The 25,907-nt window shown below is 37.3% G+C and overlaps 1 non-coding gene across 1 annotated transcript; it reads right to left on the bottom strand.

Annotated features, from left to right (window-relative positions):
• Positions 1–6,213: 6,213 nt before the first annotated feature.
• On the bottom strand, positions 6,214–6,320 carry LOC145625963 (small nucleolar RNA R71). Its single transcript, XR_014110853.1, has one exon. It is a non-coding gene; the product is annotated as a small nucleolar RNA R71 (small nucleolar RNA).
• Positions 6,321–25,907: the final 19,587 nt, after the last annotated feature.

Here is a 25,907-nt window from a genome sequence, read left to right as displayed (position 1 = left end):
AATTAGACAAATTAATCAAGTGTCATTAGGGATGGCAACGGGTCAGATCTGGACCGGGTCCAGATGGACTCGGATCCAGATCCGTTTTTGTATATAGGATCCAGATCCGACCCGGATCCGTCGGGTTTAGAAAAATGAAGACCCGGAACCAGATTCGTCGGGTCCAACGGATCCGGGTCCAAAACGGGTCCAATATATTTTGCCTAATTTTTTTGCAATAAATGTAATGTTTGGGTCAAAAAATTTATTTCAAACTTACGTTGTTGGTTATTAAATTCAATCCCACATTAACCAACTTATACACTAATATTTTGAATTAAAATTATAAACAACAAAAAAAATACGATGTTACATATGAGCTAGTGAAAAAAAAACGATGATGTATATAATGTGAGCATCCAAAATTCATCTCTTGAAAAGGTTAATCTTTATCATTACTAACATTATCAACATGTTTAATAAAGAAACAAACAATTTCAGTTTTTTTTAATAGGAAAAATAAAAAAACGGGTCCACGGATCTAGATCCGGGTCTAGGGCCCAGACCCAGATCCAGATCCGTTTTTGTCAGCAGGACCCGGATCCGAACCAGATCCGCCGGGTCCAAAATTTGAAGACCCAAATCCGTGAAAAACGGATCTGGATCCACGGATCTGGGTCGGGTCCAGATCCACTGACATCCCTAAGTGTCATACACTTGCTTAAAGACTTAGAATCTATTTCAGATTTCCTGGTTTTTAAACCACTTGGAGTCATAACTTGTCAAATCATCTTTATTATTTGCATAATCATCATGTTCCAAAATGAATTTTTTAGAACTCTTAATTAATATGAAATCATATTTCTTTGACTAAGTCATATGCTAGTCATCATTGTGGGTTTTTATGTAACAATTGAAACTCATACAACAACTTTGTTTAGCTTCAATGAGAAACGAAAATAGAGGATGTGCACTTGGAATGTACTACCTTCGACACATGGTTATTATTCCCATTACACTTAATGAGACCACGCGTTGTCATTTATAACATGAGGTGAATCATGCTCATATTGTTGCTTTGATTCGATTACTTCTCAAATTTCTTCAAGATTTTCGAAATCATTTTTCGCTCTCAAACTTTTTGAGATTCTTGTACTCCCACTTTCCTTTTGAGGAGGCATATTTAGCATAGGGTGAACCAATCATGGTTTGAACCATGTTTGTTTGTTGCTTTTCTCAAACTCTTTCGAGATTTATACTACTCCCACTTGACCTTTTGGAACAATTTCCATAAGGCCACCTACTTGAGCAACAAACCTTTTGTGCTAAGTATGATTTGTGTAGTAGTACCCCGTGCTCTGTATAGGAATTGATCGTGCATTAAACGATTTAATACAACTTTTATTCCTTGCTTTGTAGTAAGACTTTATAAGAACTCTTCTTATCCATATCATATATGAAACCTTTACTACATTTTGATTTGACCTATGTATCATTTTTTAGTTTTGTAGCTTATCTTAAAAGTATATCCCTTGAACAATGGTCGGAAGATAGGTGATTTACATCCATTATCAAAATATATCTCATATAGATTGATATCTCCCTTTCATGAACATTTCATAAGGTTTTCTTTCGGAGTTTGTTGTAAAACGATTTCACAACTCTTGGATGTTATCAAGGTCTTGGCTTAATTCTCATTATTACGATCATATCGGAATACTTTGAATGTATTTCCAAGTAAATGTCTTGACTCAAATTTTCACAATTACAATCATATTGTAATGTAATCATTATCTTGTCAAGTTGATGGTGAACTTCATATCGAACCTTTTGAACTTTTTCAATATATTCATAGTTATGCTTCAACTAAGCACAAGTGATCATATCACAAGTGAAGTTTCATTGTCCGTCCCTAGCCTTTGAATCTTTGGTTTTCTTACATCGATATGTATTCGACCTTGAGCTCACATCATCATTTCTCTAAATGGTGATTTTGTCAAAATTTCAAATTAGAATGACAATTACATATATCAATAAATTCACAATCTAATGATATTGAAAGTCCATCCCTTTGGATCTTTCGCATGCAATGTTCATTTCCATTCGAATTAATTGACATATTAGAGTCAATTTATATATATATAGAAATGGTTTAATTATTTCTATCATATAGAATTTTAAACCTATTTAGCAATTCAAAACACATTTTGACTCAATGAAGCATAGAATAACATTTACTCCATGGTTTTTTGAATCTACAATGTTTAGTCATTACTAAAATTGATTAGTATTTCGATAATGGCAAGAATCAATAACATTTATTTAATTTAGTCAATTACTAGGTAAGGTGAAATATAGGTTTTACTTGCAAAGTTGCAACTTTTGCTTCCAAACTTGTAGATTCTACTTGTGAAGTAGCAACATTTACTTCTAAACTTGTAGATTTATTTCTCCCTTAGCCATAAGTTCTTCCTTTAGTTCAACCACATTGTGAAATGAGTGATCTAAACAAGACATCTTATGTCCAAGAAGTAGCAATATGCTAAATTAATTTCTATAATATACTTCTTAAATTTGGAACATTTCCATTTTTTTTTAACCTTCCAACTATATGAGGTAGTTTCTAATCAATTGGAATTGGTCCATTTAATTTGAAACATTTGTTGTTCATGACAACTTTTAGCATGTAAGTAGTCTAGGTTTGAGAAGTAGCAATTTTTTTGCATTTCTTGGCCTATAAATTCTTAATGCAATCCTCATATATTCTTAAACCTTTCCCATTTGAGCCACTTAGAACACTTCTCTTAGGTTCAAAATGATACTTTGCTCAACTACTTTAAGCACTTTTCATGATTTTGCTAAGTCTTATTCAATCATTATTCATATTAGAGTTTAATCAACTATTTAACTCTTATATAAAGTGGATGAAGAATAGCGTCATTTGATCAACTTTTGATCATAGAGATTTCCAATCACTTTCTTATATTCAATCATATTGAAGATAAGAGATTTTATTGGACTTTTATACGTGTCTTTTAGAGGGTTTGTACCTCCCATCTCATTGTATCCCTTGAAACACCTTTCAAAATGAAGATGTGTTGGCACTTTACTCAAACATTTTGAATAAATACCAACCTTAGACATGTGACATGGTTTCTAAAACTTGCCTTTTAGAACCATCTTTAGCAAAATTGGAATATAGGTTTATGGATTATCTTTTAACCTTTTGAGAACGTTTCTCAACTTTATTTTCAATCGAGGAGATTATATATAATAATAAAATTAGAACGACATGTTACTTGTAAGTAAACACAAAATTCAATTATGTTTAATATAAATTTAAAGTGCCATAAGCGAATTAAATTGGTAACTTTAAAACATTTATTCGATTTTAATTTATCCCTATTGAATAAAATGATTCCAAGATCCTTTAATTGTGCAATAATTGACCGGACTTTGGCCCTACCATCAACCATTACATTTTCAAGGTGAGTAAACTCTTTACTGATTACAACTCTTTGTAATTCTTGGTTGAATAATTACCCATCACATGTTTAATTATTACCCTTAGCTTCAAGGTTCTAAACTCTTTAGGTAACCTTGTTGAGTATAATCAATCAAAAGTGTAAAATTTGTTTTACCCCCACTCCCCTAAGATATAATATGACACCCAGATTTAGCATGACCCATCATAAATATCGAAGGTTTCATCGGGTTTTTGATTGGAAAAGCTACCTCAATATTACCGGGACCTACATTTATTATGTTGTGATTATTTAGTGAACTCTAGCGCATCATCAAGCAACATAAATAAAATCTAACATGCATAATCTACTAATGCACAAATAAAACATGACATAGTATGACCCCTTAATCCTAAGAAAACTAATAAAGCAAAAAGGCTCCCACTTGAACCTTCATGGATCTCATCCATCTTGCTCCTTTGGGCCTTCACTCCATGGATTTCTTGGATTAACTGCAACCTGTAATACTATTCTATTCTATTTACTACTTAAATAAAATAAAATAAATTACAAAAATACTTAACGGTACGCAGACCGTATTTAGATTACAAAAATACGAAACGATACGCAGATCGTATTTAGAATCTACGGGCCATACTAGTCTTTATATATATAGCTAATGTGTCTATTTTATATAATATTTTACCCCCATACCTTGGTCATAATTGGTAGTGTTTTTGGCTCTTTTGAGCCACTTTTATTACTAATTGGTGTTTTCTAGTGTTTTCGTAGATTTGGTTGACTTTTGTAGGGATTTGCACTTTTGGAGCATTTTCCCGAGATATTATAGAGCAATTACGAGCATTGGAGAAGAACGACCTTCTTTGAAGCCCAAGGCCGGTTAGAGTCATCGAACCGGTGATTAAGGGCTTGATATAGGTGATACCGGGACATTTGGACTAAGTATTAAAAACCCAAAAAGGAAACCCAGATTGGCCCGAAGAATTGAAGCTCAATCGAAGTCCAAATAGTGGCCCAAGAGTGCCGCCCGGCCGGGCGAGGGAAGCAAGGCTGGCGCCCAAACTCGCGCCCGGCCGGGCGCGAGAAGTGTATCTGAAGAAAAAAGGCGCGCTCGATAGGGGTTAATTATCGACGTTTAAGTTTGTTTTAGTTTAGGATTCTCGCTTAGTATAAATACTTCTCCGTAAAGCGAGTTTAGTATCTCCTTTTACTCTTTCTTAATTCTTTCTTAGATTTTCTCTCTCTACTTAGCTTTTAGATTAGTTTCTCTCTATTATACTTTGTTCTTAATTTTATTCTTAATTCCAGATTTCTTTGGTAACGATTTCTCTTCTCTTAAGCTTAGTTATTTATTTTATTCCTTTGATCATGTCTTGTTTTATTGCTTTGATTAGTTTAGTTTTTATTATGTGTGAGTAGTTTTATTTCTAGGGTTTGTGGGGATCCATAAATAATATGAAGGGGTAATTTATTGTTGTTAATTGTCAATGCTAGATTAATTTCCTATTGATTGATTTAATGCTCTGTGACTAGATTTGTGCAGATCTTTTATGCATGAGTTTGACAATATTGATTCGAGATTCGACAGATGAGAATTGATGTTTAGGTCTAGTTTCAATAGGCAGGTTAATTTATAAATGGTTAAGTCGAGATTCGAGAGATGAGATTTAATACCGGTAGATTAAATTAATTGTGTGATTGTAATACGTAGCGAAAGCCCTTTATGATCTGATTAATTTATGCATTGATGATTGATTATTATGTTTTACCCTGGAATATTATTTATTGGTGAACCTATGCCCTAGGCCTTTTATTCATTGTTTTCTCTTTATTCTTAATCTTCGTAGTTTAGTTTCCTTCGATTAAATTATAATATTTTGGTTACTTTATAATCTAGATTATATTAATTAATTAGGAATAGAAAGACTTGTTTCTCTGTGGATTCGACCCTACTTCCCTATCTACATTAGTTAAAGGATTTAGGAATTACTTTTGATTAGGTGATACGACTTTACCCTGTCAAAATTTGGCGCCGTTGCCGGGGAAACAGTTTTATTTTTATTTCTGATTATTTTTGTAGTCTAGGTTATTTCTTTTTGTCTCAGAGAACGTTAGTTCTTTGAGGCAAGTCTCATATTTGCTTTTAGTTTTCTTTGTTTATGCCCAGGTGTTCTAGATCAGGTTACATCCCATTCGATCCTGAGATCGAACGATCCTGAGATCGAACGATCCTGAGATCGAACGATCCTTCCATAGACAGAAGAATCTTTCCAAGCAAATTCTTGCGGATTCTGGTGATAATAATAATCACCGAGATCCTCCAACTAGTTCTAGCGATTCAGAGGTATCATCAGATCCAGAATAAGAGATGACGGCTCCAAAGGAGCTTAGTGATTACTCACAACCAAAGCTTACAGATTTTCCACACCTTACTCCCACTCTAGCTCTTGATGGGGTACAATTTGAGATTAAACCCCAATTTATAACGATGATAGAGAGGAAGTAATTTAGTGGAGCTAAGGGTGAAGATCCAAATCTTCATATTGCAGATTATTGTCAGTATTGTAATACCATCAGGCAAGCTGGGGTCACACAAGACTAAATCAGGGAGATCCTCTTTCCTTTCTCTTTAACTGGAAAAGCCAAATTATGGTTTAATGGATTATATAGAACTGCACTTGGTATAACTGACTGGGAAACTCTTGTTTTGAATTTTCATAACAAATATTATCCTGCAGAGAGAATAGCCGTACTACGGAGTGCAATTCAGAACTTTGCCCAAGAAGCCGATGAAACTTTATATGAGGCTTGGGAGAGGTTCAAGGACCTACAAAGAGAGTGCCCCCACCATAATTTAGCACAATGGCAGTTAATCAAAGCCTTTTACAATGGCATTGGAAATTCATCTAGAATAATCTTGGATTCTGCAGCTAGTGGGAGGTTTATGAATCTTAATGTTGATGATTCAGGTCAAGTTATTGAAGATATGGCGATACATAATTCCCAATATGGGAATCCTAGAGGCTTTGCTAACAAGGGGAAGCATAGTGTTGACTCTTTATCCTTTTTGCAAGCTCAATTAACCTCTATCTGTCAGAATTTAGATAATCTTAGCACTGCTAATGTAGCTAATGTTTCTACAATTAATAATAATGCTAATGAGGCTTTCTGTAAAAATTGTGGAATTGTAGGTCATTGGGAACAAGATTTCAGGAGTTTCGTGGAGCAAGTTAATGCCTTTCAAGCTTATAGGCAGAATAACCCATACTCCAACACCTACAATCCTGGGTACCGGAATCATCTGTACCTTTCCTACCGGAGCACCAATGTCCAAAATCCACCACAAGAATAGGTGCCACAACAACAACAACAGAAATATTACCACCCCAATGCTAGCCAGAAGAACCAACCACAACAATCCTCCTCATCTTCCGACCCTGCTTTGGTAGAAATTAGAGCGATGCTGGTTGATATGCAGAAGCACATGGAGAGTAGAGATGCCCAAATTGATTCAATCTTAGCACACAATAAAATTGTAGATAATCAAATTGCGCAACTTTCCGCTACTCTACAAGCCCGTCAACAGGGAGCTCTACTAGCACAGCCGACCAGGCCTACGGATCAAGCCTATGCAATTACTCTAAGGAGTGGTTCAAACTATGAAGGGCCCCCTATCCCCAGAGATGATTGTAGACACCCATTTGTGTCTCCCCAAAACCAAACCCAGTGATGAGTACCTTTCACGTCGAATCATAATCGAATGAAACGAAAATGTGGAAAGGTCTAGTGTTGCGGAAAGTTTTTATTTCTTTTCTCTTCTCTCTGTTTTTGAAAACTTATTTTAAGAAACAGCCAATCCAGTTTGGTTGGTCCATGATATGGGTCCAATAGTAATGTAGTTGGATGGGGCTTGCAAAGACCTTTCCAACGATATATTATAAGCCCAATTCCGATGAATATTGAGGAAGTTATGGCCAATTTACTAAACTGGGCCTGGTTTGAGCTTTATGTACGGCCCAATGATCTAGGGGAGGGCCTAATATGATTTATCATTCCTAATGCAATTAGGAATGGTTTTAGTCTTCTAGATTCTTCTAGAAGGTTCTTTTCATTCCTAATTCAATTAGCATTGATAAATTGACTTTTCAGAGTTTTAATCAAAATCAAATAGCATTTTCGAAGAAATTATATTATTTTATCCTCCAGTACGGTAAACTTATCGGATTTTCGAAAATGCGTTAAATTTGAGATTGGCGTCTGACCCCAGGCCTTGGCGCCTGGAACCAGACCTGGCGCCTGGCGCTAGTGTTGGTGCCTGGCGCCAGCTAGCCAGGGTTGGCGCCAGCCCTGTTTTCTAAGCGTCAGACTCTGTTTTGTTAAATTATCTTTTTTGGCTGATTTTCTCTATAAATATCGTATTAAAAACTCCGTTTTTATACACCAATTATCATCATCTACATTCATTCACCAATTGATTTCATTCATCTCTCTTAAACATTCATTCAATTCTTTCTTTGCTTTTCATACAAAATTCCGCATTCGCAAGATCTAGAAACACCTAGCCATATTCGAAGTTGTCTTCGCCCTAGACGTGAAAGGTTTTAAATTTTGAGGGTTTGGTCCCAAATCTCTCTTTCCATTATTTAATTTAATTGTTTTGATTATTATTTTCCTTGAAGTTACTAACGTGTGTATTTTGTTATTAGAAAGAGGTACGAGGCATCAAAGTAAGTGCTTTAATGGTTTTAATTGATTTTATGATGTAGACATCATGTTTATATTGTCATTATGATATTCCTAGTATCATGTCTAGGGTAATTTTAATATTAAATATGATTGTTACGATGCTTCCTATGTTCTTCCTAATATTTATGATTGTTAGTATCATGTTAGGGTTAAAGATTTTATTTTTATTGCTTAGTGACATGCTGGGATTTGTTATTAATCTTGTTAGTATCATGCCTAGGATCTTGCTATTTTTATTATGCTTTAATATTAACATGAATATGATTATTATTTTGATGATGATTATTTTATTTATGATTATTATTGTTATGATTTTATTATTATGTTGCTTGATATATTTTATTGTTATCGCTTGATCACACCTTTTATGCATGTTTAAAGGGAATTGGTACTTGTAATCACGCTTAATAAGATATTTAATAATCTTGTTTAGGGTTAATTGTGATTATAATTCAAGTGATCGCCAATAATAGATTTATTTGTGCATTAGTATTCAACCAACATAGATTAAACAGGTTTAGGGTTAATCCTATTGATTGCATGTTAATTAAAAAGCGCACATGAATACGATCAGAATAAAGTAGAGGCCTATTATTAGGGCAGGTTCAATCTCTTTTAGGTTGGATTTGTACCTTCATCCCCGAACCCTTATTTGGTTCATGACCTTATGGAGTTGACGATCTCTTGGATCGTTAAGGGGTGTAACCTTCACCTCGTGAACGGTTTACAAGTTCCTAAAAAACTTGTTGGCGACTCTTTTGCTCTATCTTCTTCCCTTTTGGACGCCACCGTACTTTAGTGTATGATCACAGTGGGGTTCAAGCTAGTGGGATTTTAAAGGCTTGAAATTATTCCCTATAGTTTTTGGCGACTCCACTGGGGAGGATTTCTATTTTAATTCCTGAATTTGTTTCGGCAATGATTTAGAATGAGTGGATGAGACTCGAAAAGTTCTAAGTATTTCATGTGCGTAATTTTGATTAACATTATTATCATATGCATAAAAAAAGATCTCATTGGAAAGACCATCCGTAATGAGTTAAAAACATAGGATTTTACACGTAGGAAATTTGAGAAATATCTTTCACAACTAGGACTGAAATAACACCGCGCGAAACTGGAAAATTTTATCGAGCACAGAAAGCTGCTGAGGCATGTGGGAAGTAGCGTCAGGGGCCAGAGCATTGGCGCCAGAATTTTAACCGTAGCGCCAGACGCCAGTATTGGCGCCAGGCGCTACAGTTAAAAGCTGGCGCCAGTCTCTGATTGCTGGCGCCAATTTCCCCCAATACCGAGCCAGAAATATGCGTTCTAATTTCAACCGGTTTTTCGTATTGTTTGCTCGATCCTACTTCCTGATTGAATTTTTTTCTCACTTTTCTGAAACCCATATGTGTTCTACATATGGACATAACCCTCTGGGAATTCATGCTCCATCTACCTGATTGAACGCTCCGTGCAACAAAGGGTACATCCGAGATGTTGAATTTACCAAACCATGGAAGCGAGTTTTTCCTAAAACTCGCGGTGTCCCATCCACTCGCGCCAACCCTTCACGGTTAGGCTTCCGCGCGGTGCATTCGGACAATTAACCATGGACCCTCTTTGACTAAACCATATCCCGAACTTTAGAGAACTAGAGCCATGGTTAGGTTGCAAATGCATTGCATCATATTGTGCCTACTTGACTAATTGTGCATTATTTGTTGTGCATATATATTCTATGTTTCTCTTAACCGTTTGTTGACTTGTGTTAATACTAAATAAATAAATTAATGACTTAAAAAAAAACATTGCTCAATTAATTAATTAATTATTTAATTTGAGTCAATAAAAGTCTAATATTTTAATCGGAATTGACCTAGTACGACTTGAGGCATACCCCAGTTGACTAATAACACCGAAAACAGTCCCAGACCAAAAATATTGGCGCCAAGGTCTGAGCTATAGCGCCACACTATGGAGTGTAGCGCCTGACGACATCTATGTTGTCTGGCGCCAATCTCCTCAATGTGACGCCAGTCCTGTCGCTTGGCCGACAGTTCGGATTATTGGTCGAGTCATCACCTAGAGCCTAATTAATCAGTCTTCTGTTTAATTCGGTTAATTTTCGCTGTCAATAACACCTTGTCGAGTCATTAATCGAGTCTTAACCACATAGTCTAGCCACATGGTCATGACACGAGTCTTAACGCACCATCTACACTCACTAGTCTTAGCACACACTTTGAGTATATGTCACCATGACCATGTCCTAGGTTCATGCATGAGTCGGTCTTTTCCGTCATTTGAGTTGGGGGGTACATTCTATTCCTCATTCTTCATATCCCTCCACCTAAATCTTCTTCACATCCTATTCCAATCTTTCTTCACTTCCTCCATCCATTGCATGTTGAATAAAGTTTGAGTCAACTAATTAACAATAAGTATCCCCAAATTCCTTTTCCACAGTACTTGGTCGAGGAGAGAAGGGCGATTAATCAAGGACAACCTCTTTATTCAAGTCTCGCTTTTTGATAAACCGATTCGTCAAAAGAGGAAGGCTAAGAAGATAATGGCAACTCAAGAAGAAGTCAATGATCTTAAGAACCAACTAGCTACCGTGACTGAGACACTGAAACTTCTCGCACTTAGGATCGATGATCCCGTGAAGCAACAACAAATGGACCTCATGCAAGAGAGTTTAAGCAAGTTGTCTAGCGACTACAAGTTTCAAGAGCTTACATCAGAAGGGGTCTCGGTGGACAAAGATCTTCTTCCGCAGAAGTTCAACGCCAACGACATCCTAAAATTCAGAGCAATTGACAACCCATACTTTCATTTAAGAGCATTTGAAACAATAATGAGTATCAAGGGTATCGATAAAAAGGTTTTTCCCTCTCTGTTCTCACTATCTCTCGAGACCGTTTGCCAACAATGGTACTTCTCCCTTGACAAGGAGAAAACCTTTACCTGGGAATCGATAGTAAACGCTTTCGTTGATAGGTACAAGTGCAATATCCAAGTTGAAACCGACCATAGACAACTTGAGATGCTAAGGCAAAAAGAGAATGAAGGCTTTACTTCTTTCTTTAATAAATGGAGGGAAACTTCCGCCAAGATGATTGAGGTCCCCACCGAAAAGGAGTTTGTGAGGATGTTTATCAAGAATTTTCAAGAAAATTATTCAAAGCACTTAAAATATCAACACAACTTGAATACTTTCAAAGCCGTCTATGACATAGGAATCGAGATCAAAGACGACCTCGCAAAGCAAAAAGCTACTAACAATAGTAACCACGGTGGCTGGAAAGGAAAGAAGAGCGACAATCCTTTTTCTTCCGAAAACGCCCACTCTAGTAATAATGTTAGTACCTTTGACCATAATGATGTCTTAGCCATGGACAATCAAGGATCTAAAAGGAAACCCAGGCGAGAGTTTACACCCATTGGAATGACCTACGATGCTGCTTTCGATTGTCTCTATGATCGAGGATTAATCAAACCTATTGGCCCTACCGAGGATCCAACACCAGAAAATCGATCTTTGAGATGGAATCCAAACTCCTATTGCAAGTACCATCGAGGGCACGGTCATACTACTGATGAATGCTACAGGTTTCAAAACCTCATTCAAGATCTCATAGAGGCAAATAAGATCCCATTGCCTCTAGCTAGCGAGAAGACTGGATGATGTCGGAGCAAACAACACAAGACATAGGCGAGCTTCAACGACAGGATTTCATGACCTCTTTTTCTATTTCCTTTTCATTTTTTCCTTTCCCAATAAGTCTAGCATAGGTACCCTTTCTTTTCTTTTAGATTAATTTTATAGGATTTTTTCCTTTTTCTTTTAATAAAATGAGCATTTATTTCCTTATATATGATCATTTCATTATATTGCATCAAATATATATATATAAAAAAAAAATCACTGTCGAACTAAGTACAAGGTATACCAATGATTTGAGGCACCCCTTGTAGCCACATCATATCTCCTTTCACCATTCAAATATACAATCCTTTCTTCATAAGCCACTTTGAGCCTCGTCTAACGATAGACCTTTCTTTTTTTCAACCTACATCTACCTAACCTTGGGATGGGATGGTGTGTAAATTATGCAATTCTAAAAAGCTTGAGTGATTTCAAAAGAAATAGCAAAAATAAGCATAAGCAAAAAATGAAAACAAGTGTACAAAAGGGCAAGTGTTCCAATGTCTTTGATATGAAAATATCTTCGATAAGAACACGTCTCAGATTGTGTCTCTTATCGAGTGCTCGGTACCGTGCCTGAGAAACATGAATTCCAAGTGAGTGATAGACCGCATGATCGAGATTGCCCACACTTATAAAAATAAAATAAATGCTAAAGAAAAAAGAGCTAAAAAAGAGTAGGAACTCAAGCATAAAAACACAAAGATTCAAAAGAAAGGTTGCACACTTTGGGGGCTTATCTAGGGTCTTGAGCCTTTATCCCCTTCTTCTTTCAAACCTTTAGCCTAACCACGTTACAACCCTTGAAAAGACCTTTTTGAGGTATACACACTTGTGCGAGGTTCGGCTAGAGCTACGTTCGGCCTGATTCCTAACGGATACGTAGGCAACCTCACATCGTGGTGCGGCCGTAATAAAAATGCATTCATATTAACATTCACACACTTGCACCATGATCATATCAAGGGATATCCAATGCTCATCCCTATTCACTTAAAGCTAGACTTGGGGGCTTGATCCCTACATCATTAGATTACCTAGCCTAAGAGTCACCACCATTTGACTCTTTTAACAAATAATATCTTTCCACACTCTTAGCTCTTAAGGCCTAGTTTTAGTGTCACTATCACACACATCACACATACATGACTAAATATACTTCCCTTAGGAACCCTTTGTCATGAAATCTTAACACAACGTTGAAGCATACCTTATCATATCAACATCACTCATAATTGTCATTGCATCACAAAGTATGAAATGCTTAGCCTCCGTGCCTAAGTTACCCAAATACTTTCATCATTGAGTCAACCATTGAGATAGCCTAGGATGGATTAATCTTTGCACCTTGAGAGATAGTATCAAATGACATTTGGCTAAGCTCATTCAACATGCACCTTCAAAACTTCGATTCTTTTTTCGCGTCTTTCTTTTTCGGGAACCCTCCACGGAAAATGACGGAAAATTTTTGCTTTTTGCATTTTCGAGTCGAACGATCACATTACAATACACACACGAGTCATGTACACATTGAGTCATGTCGTGTCATATCACTTTGATTTGAGTCTAACACATGTGTCATTTCATTTTGAGTCGAGTCAACCTCAAGTCAGTGGATCACATCGAGCCAAGTTTATACTCTGAGTCATGTCAAGTCAATGAGTCAAGCAACGCTAAACCTTAGGTCAACCCTAAGATAATTAAAAAGATTGGCAAAGTTCTATAGTCAAAATAAATACAGGTGCAGCAGAACGGGGAAGACCCTACTCCAGAGATATCTCAGCAACGACAGAGCTCGAATCCTCTCAGAAATGTGATTTCGACCTCATGCAGCAATTTCGGGTTCCTTGGTACGCCAGTTAGCCCCTATAAGCAATTTGACATGATTGAGTAGTCGATTTGATTATGGTCTAAGTGATCGACCTGACCAAAGATCGTCTCACTTAGCTTAAGTGCCTAAGTATTGGCTCATTACAAGAACCAAAGCATCGGTTCAAAAGCAAGCACTTAAACGACAATATTTCCAAATATGGATTGTCGCGCATTCTTGTTAAACGACAAAGTTTTCCAAAAATTGGATTGTCACCCCCAACTGACAATATTTCCAAAAATGGATTGTCGTGCATCTTGTTGAAGAAAAATTTTTCCAAGATTGGATTGTCATACACCTAGTTCCCTATGGCAAAATTTCCCAAAGGATTGTTGTAGGTCTCTATTCATCATAAATTTCGGCAAAGTTCCTCAACGTGGATTGTCATTCATTTGAACAAGTGGCAAATTTTCCCGAAGTGGATTGTCGGTCGACTCTTTTTGCAAATGTTCCAAGACGCGGATTGTCAATTGTCGCAATATTTTCCTAAAAGGATTGTCGCATAAGCGTTGGCAAATTTCCAAGGTGGATTGCTTTCAAGAGTTATATTCCAAGATGTGGATTGTCGATCGTAGCAAAGTTCTTATGAAAGATTGTTACGAGGCATTGGCAACTTTTCCAAAGATTGAATTTTGGCAAATTTTCCGAGATACGGATTGTCGCTTCATCGTGGCAACATTTCCAAGGATGGATTGTTACGAAGCATTGACAACTTTCCCTAAATCGGATTGTCATACATCATACAAGAGTTGTGTTGGCAACTATTCCCAAAGAAAAGAGGATTGTCATCACAGCAAAAGCACCGACATACTGGTTCACAAGCAGCAAAACGCCGACATACTGGCATAGCAAACATTAAGAAGCAGTAATCTTTTCGAAGACTATCACAGCGGAAATTGGAGTCATATAAAAAAGAAGCTCTTTGTTCAGAGACGAGTGAACATCGAAGCAGCAAGATGGCGTTCCATAGTTTGTGGAAAGTTGTCAAAAAGCAACTGAAGGTGATTTCAAGAGAAATAATATTCGATAGTATTCCCTAGGATGTGGAATATTATCAATGCGGAGGAGGATCGTTTCAGGCGAAACAATCTTCCAAATTTGGAAGCAGTTACAGGCGTAGCAGTTTTCAAGCAGGATGGCACTCTCTAGCTTGTAGAGGTCATCAAAACAATCGGTTACTTTCAGAGACGTGTGCTCGACGGTGCAAGATACGCGTTTCTTAACTCTTTTATCTGTTTAACTAACGTTAGTTTTGCAGGTATCGGTGTTACAAGATTGGTTTAGGATCGCAGAACGTTCTAAATCATTCTCCGTCCCTATCGCTACTTTGACTTTTGTTTTCGAAACTTGCGTTTCTCCAAACTCAGTCAAAGTGGGGGCTTCTATAGACACCCATTTGTGTCTCCCCAAAACCAAACCCAGTGATGAGTACCTTTCACGTCGAATCATAATCGAATGAAACAAAAGTGTGGAAAGGTCTAGTGTTGCGGAAAGTTTTTATTTCTTTTCTCTTCTCTCTGTTTTTGAAAACTTATTTTAAGAAAACAGCAAATATAGTTTAATTGGTCCATGATATGGGTCCAATAGTAATGTAGTTGGATGGGGCTTGCAAAGACCTTTCCAACGATATATTATAAGCCCAATTCCGATGAATGTTGAGGAAGTTATGGCCAATTTACTAAACTGGGCCCGGTTTGAGCTTTATGTACGGCCCAATGATCTAGGGGAGGGCCTAATATGATTTATCATTCCTAATGAAATTAGGAATGGTTTTAGTCTTCTAGATTCTTCTAGAAGGTTCTTTTCATTCCTAATTCAATTAGCATTGATAAATTGACTTTTCAGAGTTTTAATCAAAATCAAATAGCATTTTCGAAGAAATTATATTATTTTATCCTCCAGTACGGTAAACTTATCGGATTTTCGAAAACGAGTTAAATTTGAGCTTGGCGTCTGACCCCAGGCCTTGGCGCCTGGAACCAGGCCTGGCGCCTGGCGCTAGCCACTGGCGCTTGGCGCTAGTGTTGGTGCCTGGCGCCAGCTAGCCAGGGTTGGCGCCAGCCCTGTTTTCTAAGCGTCAGACTCTGTTTTGTTAAATTATTTTTTTTGGTTGATTTTCTCTATAAATATTGTATTAAAAACTCCGTTTTCATACACCAATTATCATCATCTACATTCATTCACCAAATTATTTCATTCATCTCTCTTAAACATTCATTCAATTCTTTCTTTGCTTTTCATACAAAATTCCGCATTCGCAAGATCTAGAAACACCTAGCCATATTTGAAGTTGCCTTCGCCCTAGACGTGAAAGGTTTTAATTTCTGAGGGTTTGGTCCCAAATCTCTCTTTCCATTATTTAATTTAATTGTTTTGATTATTATTTTCCTTGAAGTTACTAACGTGTGTATTTTGTTATTAGAAAGAGGTACGAGGCATCAAAGTGCTTTAATGGTTTTAATTGATTTTATGATGTAGACATCATGTTTATATTGTCATTATGATATTCCTAGTATCATGTCTAGGGTAATTTTAATATTAAATATGATTGTTACGATGCTTCCTATGTTCTTCCTCATATTAATGATTGTTAGTATCATGTTAGGGTTAAAGATTTGATTTTTATTGCTTAGTAACATGCTGGGATTTGTTATTAATCATGTTAGTATCATGCCTAGGATCTTGCTATTTCTATTATGCTTTAATATTAACATGAATATGATTATTATTTTGATGATGATTATTTTATTTATGATTATTATTGTTATGATTTTATTATTATGTTGCTTGATATATTTTATTGTTATCGCTTGATCACACCTTTTATGCATGTTTAAAGGGAATTGGTACTTGTAATCACGCTTAATAAGATATTTAATAATCTTGTTTAGGGTTAATTGTGATTATAATTCAAGTGATCGCCAATAATAGATTTATTTGTGCATTAGTATTCAACCAACATAGATTAAACAGGTTTAGGGTTAATTCTATTGATTGCATGTTAATTAAAAAGCGCACATGAATACGATCAGAATAAAGTAGAGGCCTATTATTAGGGCAGGTTCAATCTCTTTTAGGTTGGATTTGTACCTTCATCCCCGAACCCTTATTTGGTTCATGACCTTATGGAGTTGACGATCTCTTGGATCGTTAAGGGGTGTAACCTTCACCTCGTGAACGGTTTACTAGTTCCTAAAAAACTTGTTGGCGACTCTTTTGCTCTATCATCTTCCCTTTTGGACGCCACCGTACTTTAGTGTACGATCACAGTGGGGTTCAAGCTAGTGGGATTTTAAAGGCTTGAAATTATTCCCTACAATGATGAACCCGTTTTAATAAATAATGCTAATCTTGATTCCGTTAAACCTGACAATGTAGCTAATAGCCCTGCAGGGCTAAAGCATAGTACTAATACATCCAATTTTACATTGCAGGGTACGACTTCAGGGAAGGTGGCCACTCCAGATAAGAGCAATAATGCTCCAAAGCCAGTTATCAAACTTCCATTCCCCAATCGTCACTTGAAAACAAATTTGGATAAGCAGTTTGGTAAGTTTCTGGAGATTTTAAAAGATTTGAAGGTGACAGTTCCCTTCATTGAATTGATTACACAAATTCCTGCATATGCAAAATTCATGAAGGAAATATTGACAAGAAAAAGGTCTATTAGTGAGGTAGAGATATTAGCTTTCACTGCAGAGTGTAGTGTCGTTGTAGGGAATAATTTCAAGCCTTTAAAATCCCACTAGCTTGAACCCCACTGTGATCATACACTAAAGTACGGTGGCGTCCAAAAGGGAAGAAGATAGAGCAAAAGAGTCGCCAACAAGTTTTTTAGGAACTTGTAAACCGTTCATAGGATGAAGGTGACACCCCTTAACGATCCAAGAGATCGTCAACTCCATAAGGTCTAGAACCAAATAAGGGTTCGGGGATGAAGGTACAAATCCAACCTAAAAGAGATTGAACCTGCCCTAATAATAGGCCTCTACTTTATTCTGATCGTATTCATGTGCGCTTTCTGATTAACATACAATCAATAGGTCAACCCTAAACCTGTTTATACTATGTTGGTTGAATATTAATGCACAAATAAATCTATTATTGGCGATCACTTGAATTATAATCACATTAAACCTAAACAAGATTATTAAATATCTTATTAAGCGTGATTACAATTACCAAATTCCCTTTAAACATGCATAAAAGGTGTGATCAAGCAATAACAATAAATATCAAGCAACGTAATAATAATCATAATCACGACAATAAAATTATAATCATCATAATAATAATAATATTCATAATCATCATAAATTATAACAATTATAATCATAATCATGTTCATGTTAATATTAAAGCATAATAAAAATAGCGAGATCCTAGGTATGATACTAACAAGATTAATAACAAACCCTAGCATGTCACTAAGCAATAAAAATCAAATCTTTAGCCCTAACATGATACTAACAATCATAAATATTAGGAAGAGCATAGGAAGCATCATAGCAATCATATTTAATATTAAAATTACCCTAGACATGATACTAGGAATCATAATAACAATGTAAACATGATTTCTACATCATAATATCAATTAAAACCATTAAAGTACTTACTTTGATGCCTCGTACCTCTTTTTAATTACAAAATACACACGTTAGTAACTTCAAGGAAAATAATAAACAAACAATTAAATTAAATAATTGAAATAGAGATTTGGGACCAAACCCTCAGAAATTAAACCTTTCATGTCTAGGGCGAAGGCAACTTCGAATATGGCTAGGTGTTTCTAGATCTTGCGAATGCGGAATTTTGTATGAAAAAGCCAAGTAAGAATGTTTTAATAGAGATGAATAATGGATGTAGATGATGATAATTGATGAATAAAAACGGAGTTTTTAATACGATATTTATAGAGAAAATCAGCCAAAAAGATAAATTAAACAAAACAGAGTCTGACGCTCAGGAAACAGAGCTGGCGCCAACCCTGGCTAGCTGGCATCAGGCACCAGCACTAGCGCCAGACCTGGTTCCAGGCGCCAAGGCCTGGGGTTGGACGCCAAGCTTTATTTTAACGCGTTTTCGAAAATCCGATAAGTTTACCGTACTGGAGGATAAAATAATATAATTTCTTCGAAAATGCTATTTGATTTTGATTAAAACTCTGAAAAGTCAACAAAGTCAACTTATCAATGCTAATTGAATTAGGAATGAAAAGAACCTTCTAGAAGAATCTAGAAGACTAAAACCATTCCTAATTTCATTAGGAATGATAAATCATATTAGGTCCTCCCCTAGATCATTGGGCCGCATATAAAGCTCAATCCAGGCCCAGTTTGGTAAATAGGCCATAATTTCCTCAATATTCATCGGAATTGGGCTTATAATATATCGTTGGAAAGGTCTTTGCAAGCCCCATCCAACTACACCACTATTGGACCCATATCATGGACCAACCAAACTGGATTGGCTATTTTCTTAAAATAAAGTTTTCAAAAACAGAGAGAAGAGAAAAGAAATAAAAACTATCCGCAACACTAGACTTTCCACACTTTTGTTTCATTCGATTATGATTCGACGTGAAAGGTACTCATCACTGGGTTTGGTTTTGGGGAGACACAAATGGGTGTCTACAGAAGCCCCCACTTTGACTGAGTTTGGTGAAACGCAAGTTTCGAAAACGAAAGTCAAAGTATCGATAGGGACAGAGAATGATTCATAACGTTGTGCGATCCTAAATCATTCTTGTAACGCCGATACCTGCAAAAACTAGCGTTAGTTAAACAGATAAAAGAGTTAAGAAACGCGTATCTTGCACCGTCGAGCACACATCTCTGAAAGTAACCGATTTGCTGCCGCTTTACTGTTGTTTTGATGACCTCCTGCAAGCTAGAGAATGCCATCCCGCTTGAAAACCGCTACGCCTGTAACTGCTTCCAATTTGGGAGATTGCTTCGCCTGAAACGATCCTCCTCCGCTATGATAATATTCCACATCCTAGGGAACACCATCGAAGATTATTTCTCTTGAAACAATCCTCATCCGCATTGATAATATTCCACATCCTAGGGAATACCATCGAAGATTATTTCTCTTGAAACAATCCTCATCCGTATTGATAATATTCCACATCCTAGGGAATACCATCGAAGATTATTCCTCTTGAAACAATCTTCAGTTGTTTGTGACAACTCTCCGCAAGCTAGGGAATGTTGTCTTGCTCCTTGTGAACCAGTACGTCGGTGCTTTTGCTGTGATGACAATTCTCTTTTCTTTGGGAATAGTTGCCAACATAACTCTTGTATGATGTATGACAATCCGATTTAAGGAAAAGTTGTCAATGCTTCGTAACAATCCATCCTTGGAAACGTTGCCACGATGAAGCGACAATCCATATCTCAGAAAATTTGCCAAAATCCAATTTTTGGGAAAAGTTGCCAATGCTTCGTAACAATCTTTCATAAGAACTTTGCTACGATTGACAATCCATGTCTTAGAATATAACTCTTGAAAACAATCCACCTTGGAAATTTGCCAACGCTATGCGACAATCCTTTTAGGAAAATATTGCCACACTTGACAATCCGCGTCTTGGAACATTTGCAAAAAAGAGTCGACCGACAATCCACTTCGGAAAAATTTGCCATTTGCTGAAGACAATCCACGTTGAGGAACTTTTGCCGAAATTTATGATGAGTAGAGACCTACGGCAATCCTTTGGGAAATTTTGCCATAGGGAAATGGGTGTATGTCAATCCAATCTCGGAAAACTTGTCAGAGATCTATGAATGTATGACAATCCGAACTTGGAAAAACTTGCCAATAAAGAAGGAGCACGACAATCCACGCTTGGAAACTTTGCCAGAGATGACAATCCAATCTTGGAAAAATTGTCGTTGAAGAAGATGCACGACAATCCATTTTTGGAAATATTGTCAGTTAGGGATGACAATCCAATTTTTGTAAAACTTTGTCGTTTAATAAGAATGCGCGACAATCCATATTTGGAAATATTGTCGTTTAAGTGCTTGCTTTTGAACCGATGCTTTGGTGCTTGTAATGAGCCAATACTTAGGCGCTTAAGCTAAGTGAGATGATCTTTCATCAGGTCGATCACTTAGACTGTAATCAAATCGACTACTCAATCATGTTAAATTGCTTATAGGGGCTAACTGGCGTACCAAGGAACCCGAAATTGTTGTATGAGGTCGAAATCACCTTTCTGAGAGGCTTCGAGCTCTGTCGCTGCTGAGATATCTCTGGCGCCAGGCGCTGAAGTAGGGTCCTCCCTGTTCTGCTGCACCTGTATTTATTTTGACTATAGAACTTTGCCAATCTCTTTATCCATCTTAGGGTTGACCTAAGGCTTAACATTGCTTGACTCATTGACTTGACACGACTCAAGGTATAAACTTGACTCGCTGATTGACTGACTCAAGGTTGACTCGACTCAAAGTGAAATGACACATGTGTTAGACTCATGACCCGTGTGTGCATAGTGTTGATTATGCGACTCGAAAATGAGAAAAAGCAAAAAATTTCCGTCATTTTTGTGGAGGGTACCGACTTTCTCCCGAAAAAGAAAGACGCGAAAAAGAATCGAAGTTTCGAAGATGCATGTTAAATGAGCTTAGTCAAATGTCATTTGATACTATCTCTCAAGGTGCAAGGATTAATTCATCCTAGGCTATCTCAATGGCTGACTCAATGATGAAAGTATTTGGGTAACTTAAGCACGGAGGCTAAGCACTTCATACTTCGTGATGCAATGACAATTATGATTGATGAGTGATGTTGATATGACAAGGCATGCTTCAGCGTTAAGATTTCATGACAAAGGGTTCCTAAGGGAAGTATTTGATAGTGACACTAAAGCTAAGCCACAAGAGCTAAGTGTGTGGAAAGATATTATTTGTTAAAAGAGTCAAATGGGGGTGACTCTTAGGCTAGGTAAGCTAATGATGTAGGGATCAAGCCCCCAAGTCTAGCTCTAAGTGAATAGGGATGAGCATTGGATATCCCTTGATATGATCATGGTGCAAGTGTGTGAATGTGAATATGAATGCATTTTTATTACGGCCGCACCTCGATGTGAGGTTGCCTACGTATCCGTTAGGAATCAGGCCGAACGTAGCTCTAGCCGAACCTCGCACAAGTGTGTATACCTCAAAAAGGTCTTTTTAAGGGTTGTAACGTGGTTAGGCTAAAGGCTGAAGAAGAAGGGGATAAAGGCTCAAGACCCTAGATAAGCCCCCAAGGTGTGCAACCTCGCTTTTGAATCTTTGTATTTTTATGCTTGAATTTCTATTCTTTTTTAGCTCTCTTTTATCTTTTGCTTTAGCATTTATTTTATTTTTATAAGTGTGGGCAATCCCGATCATGCGGTCTATCACTCACTTGGCATTCATGTTTCTCAGGCATGGTACCGAGCACTCGATAAGAGACGCAATCTGAGACGTGTTCTTATCAAAGACATTTTCATATCAAAGACATTGGAACACTTGCCCTTTTGTACACTTTTATTTATTTTTATTTTTCTATTGCTTTCTATTTATTTTGATCTTTTGAAATCACTCAAGCTTTTTAGAATTGCATAAGTTGCATACCATCCCATCCCAAGGTTAGGTAGATGTGGGTTGAAAAAAGAAAGGTCTATCGTTAGACGAGGCTCAAAGTGGTTTATGAAGAAAGGATTGCATATTTGAAAGGTGAAAGGAGATATGATGTGGCTACAAGGGGTGCCTCAAATCATTGGTATACCTTGCGATCAATTCGACATTTTTTTTTTTTTTAATGCAATGCAATGTGATGATCATATGCAAGGAAATAAATTCTCATTTTATTAAAAGAAAATAAAGAATCTACAAAATTAATCTAAGGAAAGGAAAAAGTGCCTATGCTAGACTTATTGGGGAAAGAAAAGAAGGAAAAGAAATAGAGAAAGAGGCCATGAAATCTTGTCGTTGCAGCTCGCCTCTTGTCTTGTGTCATTCGCTTTATCATCACCCAGTCTTCTCGCTAGCTAGAGGCAATGGGACCTTGTTTGCTTCTATGAGATCTTGAATGAGATTTTGAAACATGTAGCATTCATCAGTGGTATGACCGTTTCCTCGATGGTACTTGCAATAGGAATTTGGATTCCATCTCGAAGATCGATTTTCTGGTGTTGGATCCTCGGTAGGGCCAATAGGTTTGATTAATCCTCGATCATAGAGACAATCGAAAGCAGTATCGTAGGTCATTCCGATGGGTGTGAACTCTCGCCTGGGTTTCCTTTTAGATCCTTGATTTTCCATGGCTAAGACATCATTATAGTCAAAGGTACTAACATTATTACTAGAGTGGGCGTTTTCGGAAGAAGAAGGATTGTCGCTCTTCTTTCCTTTCCAGCCACCGTGGTTACTATTGTTAGTAGCTTTTTGCTTTGCGAGGTCGTCTTCGATTTCAATTCCGATGTCATAAACGGCCTTGAAAGTATTCAAGTTGTGTTGATATTTCAAATGTTTCGAATACTTCTCTTGAAGATTCTTGATAAACATCCTCACAGACTCCTTTTCGGTGGGGACCTCAATCATCTTGGCGGAAGTTTCCCTCCATTTATTAAAGAAAGAAGTAAAACCTTTATTCTCTTTTTGTCTTAGCATCTCAAGTTGTCTATGGTCGGTTTCAACTTGGATATTGCACTTGTACCTATCAACGAAAGCGTTTACTATCGATTCCCAGGTAGAGGTTTTCTCTTTGTCAAGGGAGAAGTACCATTGTTGGCAAACGGTTTCAAGAGATAGTGAGAACAGAGAGGGAAAAACTTTCTTATCGATACCCTTAATACTCATTATGGTTTCAAAAGCTCTTAGATGAAAGTAAGGATTATCCGTTGCCTTGAATTTTGGGATGTCGTTGGCATTGAACTTATGTGGAAGAAGATCTTTGTCCACCGAGACCCCTTGTGAACTCATGCCCTGAAATTTATAGTCACTAGATAGCTTACTTAGACTCTCTTGCATGAGGTTCATTTGTTGTTGTTTCACGGGATCATCGACCTTAAGGGCGAGAAGCTTCGGTGTCTCAGTCACAGTAGCCAGTTGGTTCTTAAGATCATTGACTTCTTCTTGAGTTGCCATTATCTTCTTAGCCTTCCTCTTTTGACGAATCGGTTTATCAAAAAGCGAGACCTGAATAAAGAGGTTGTCCTTGATTAATCGCCCTTCTCTCCTCGACCAAGTACCGTGGAAAAGGAATTTGGAGATACTTATTGTTAATTATTTGACTCAAACTTTATTCAACATGCAATGGATGGAAGAAGTGAAAAAAGATTGGAATAGAATGTGAAGAAGATTTAGGTGGAGGGATATGAAGAATTAGGAATAGAATGTACCCCCCAACTCAAATGACGGAAAGACCGACTCATGCATGGACCTAAGACATGGTCATGGTAACATATACTCAAAGTATGTGCTAAGACTAGTGAGTGTAGGTGACATGTTGAAACTCGTGTCATGACCATGTGGCTAGACTATGTGACCGAGACTCGATTGATGACTCGACAAGGTGTTATTGACAGCGAAAATTAACCGAATTAATTAGCAAACTGGTTAATTAGACCCTAGGTGATGACTCAACCAATAATCCGAACTGTCGGCCAAGCGACAGGACTGGCGTCACACTGTGGAGCTTGGCGCCAGACAACATAGCTGTCGTCAGGCGCTACACTCCATAGTGTGGCGCTACAACTCAGACCTTGGCGCCAATAGTGAAGCTTCGGTCTGGGACTGTTTTCGGTGTTATTAGTCAACTGGGGTATGCCTAAAGTCGTACTAGGTCAATTCTGATTAAAAAAAAAAAATAGACTTTATTGACTCAAATTAATTAATTAATTAATTAATTAGGCAAAGTTCTTTAAGTCATTAATTTATTTAGTCTCAACACAAGTCAAACAAACGGTTAAGAGAAACATAGAATATATATGCACAACAAATAATGCACATTTAGTCAAGTAGGCACAATATGATGCAATGCGTTCGCAACCTAACCATGGCTCTAGTTCTCTAAAGTTCGGGATATGGTTTAGTCAATAGAGGGTCCATGGTTGATTGTCCGGATGCACCGCGCGGAAGCCTAACCGTGAAGGGTTGGCGCGAGTGGATGGGACACCGCGAGTTTTAGAAAAAACTCGCTTCCATGGTTTGGTGAATTCAACTTCTCGGATGTACCCTTTGTTGCACAGAGCGTTCAATCGGGTAGATGGAGCATGAATTCCCAGAGGGTTATGTCCATATGTAGAACACATATGGGTTTCAGAAAAGTGAGTAAAAATTCAATCAGGAAGTAGGATCGAGCAAACAATACGAAAAACCGGTCGAAATTAGAACGCATATTTCTGGCTCGGTATTGGGGGAAATTGGCGCCAACAAACAGAGACTAGCGCCAGCTCTTAACTGTAGCGCCTAGCGCCAATACTGGTGTCTGGCGCTACAACTAAAATACTGGCGCCAAGCTCTGGCCCCTGACGCTACTTCCCACATGCCTCAGCAGCTTTCTGTGCCCGATAAAATTTTCCAATTTCGCGCGATGTTATTTCAGTCCTAGTTGTGAAAGATATTTCTCAAATTTCCTACGTGTAAAATCCTATGTTTTTAACTCATTACGGATGGTCTTTCCAATGAGATCTTTTTTATGCATATGACAATAATGTTAATCAAAATTACGCACGTGAAATACTTAGAACTTTTCGAGTCTCATCCACTCATTCTAAATCATTGCCGAAACAAATTCAGGAATTAAAATAGAAATCCTCCCCAGCAGAGTCGCCAAAAACTGTAGGGAATAATTTCAAGCCTTTAAAATCCCACTAGCTTGAACCCCACTGTGATCATACACTAAAGTACGGTGGCGTCCAAAAGGGAAGAAGATAGAGCAAAAGAGTCGCCAACAAGTTTTTTAGGAACTTGTAAACCGTTCATAGGATGAAGGTGACACCCCTTAACGATCCAAGAGATCGTCAACTCCATAAGGTCTAGAACCAAATAAGGGTTCGGGGATGAAGGTACAAATCCAACCTAAAAGAGATTGAACCTGCCCTAATAATAGGCCTCTACTTTATTCTGATCGTATTCATGTGCGCTTTCTGATT

This window comes from Chenopodium album, chromosome 3 (assembly GCF_948465745.1).
Source record: "Chenopodium album chromosome 3, dcCheAlbu1.1, whole genome shotgun sequence".
In the NCBI taxonomy this organism is placed as follows: domain Eukaryota; kingdom Viridiplantae; phylum Streptophyta; class Magnoliopsida; order Caryophyllales; family Amaranthaceae; genus Chenopodium; species Chenopodium album.
This window is presented reverse-complemented; position numbering and strand designations above follow the sequence as displayed.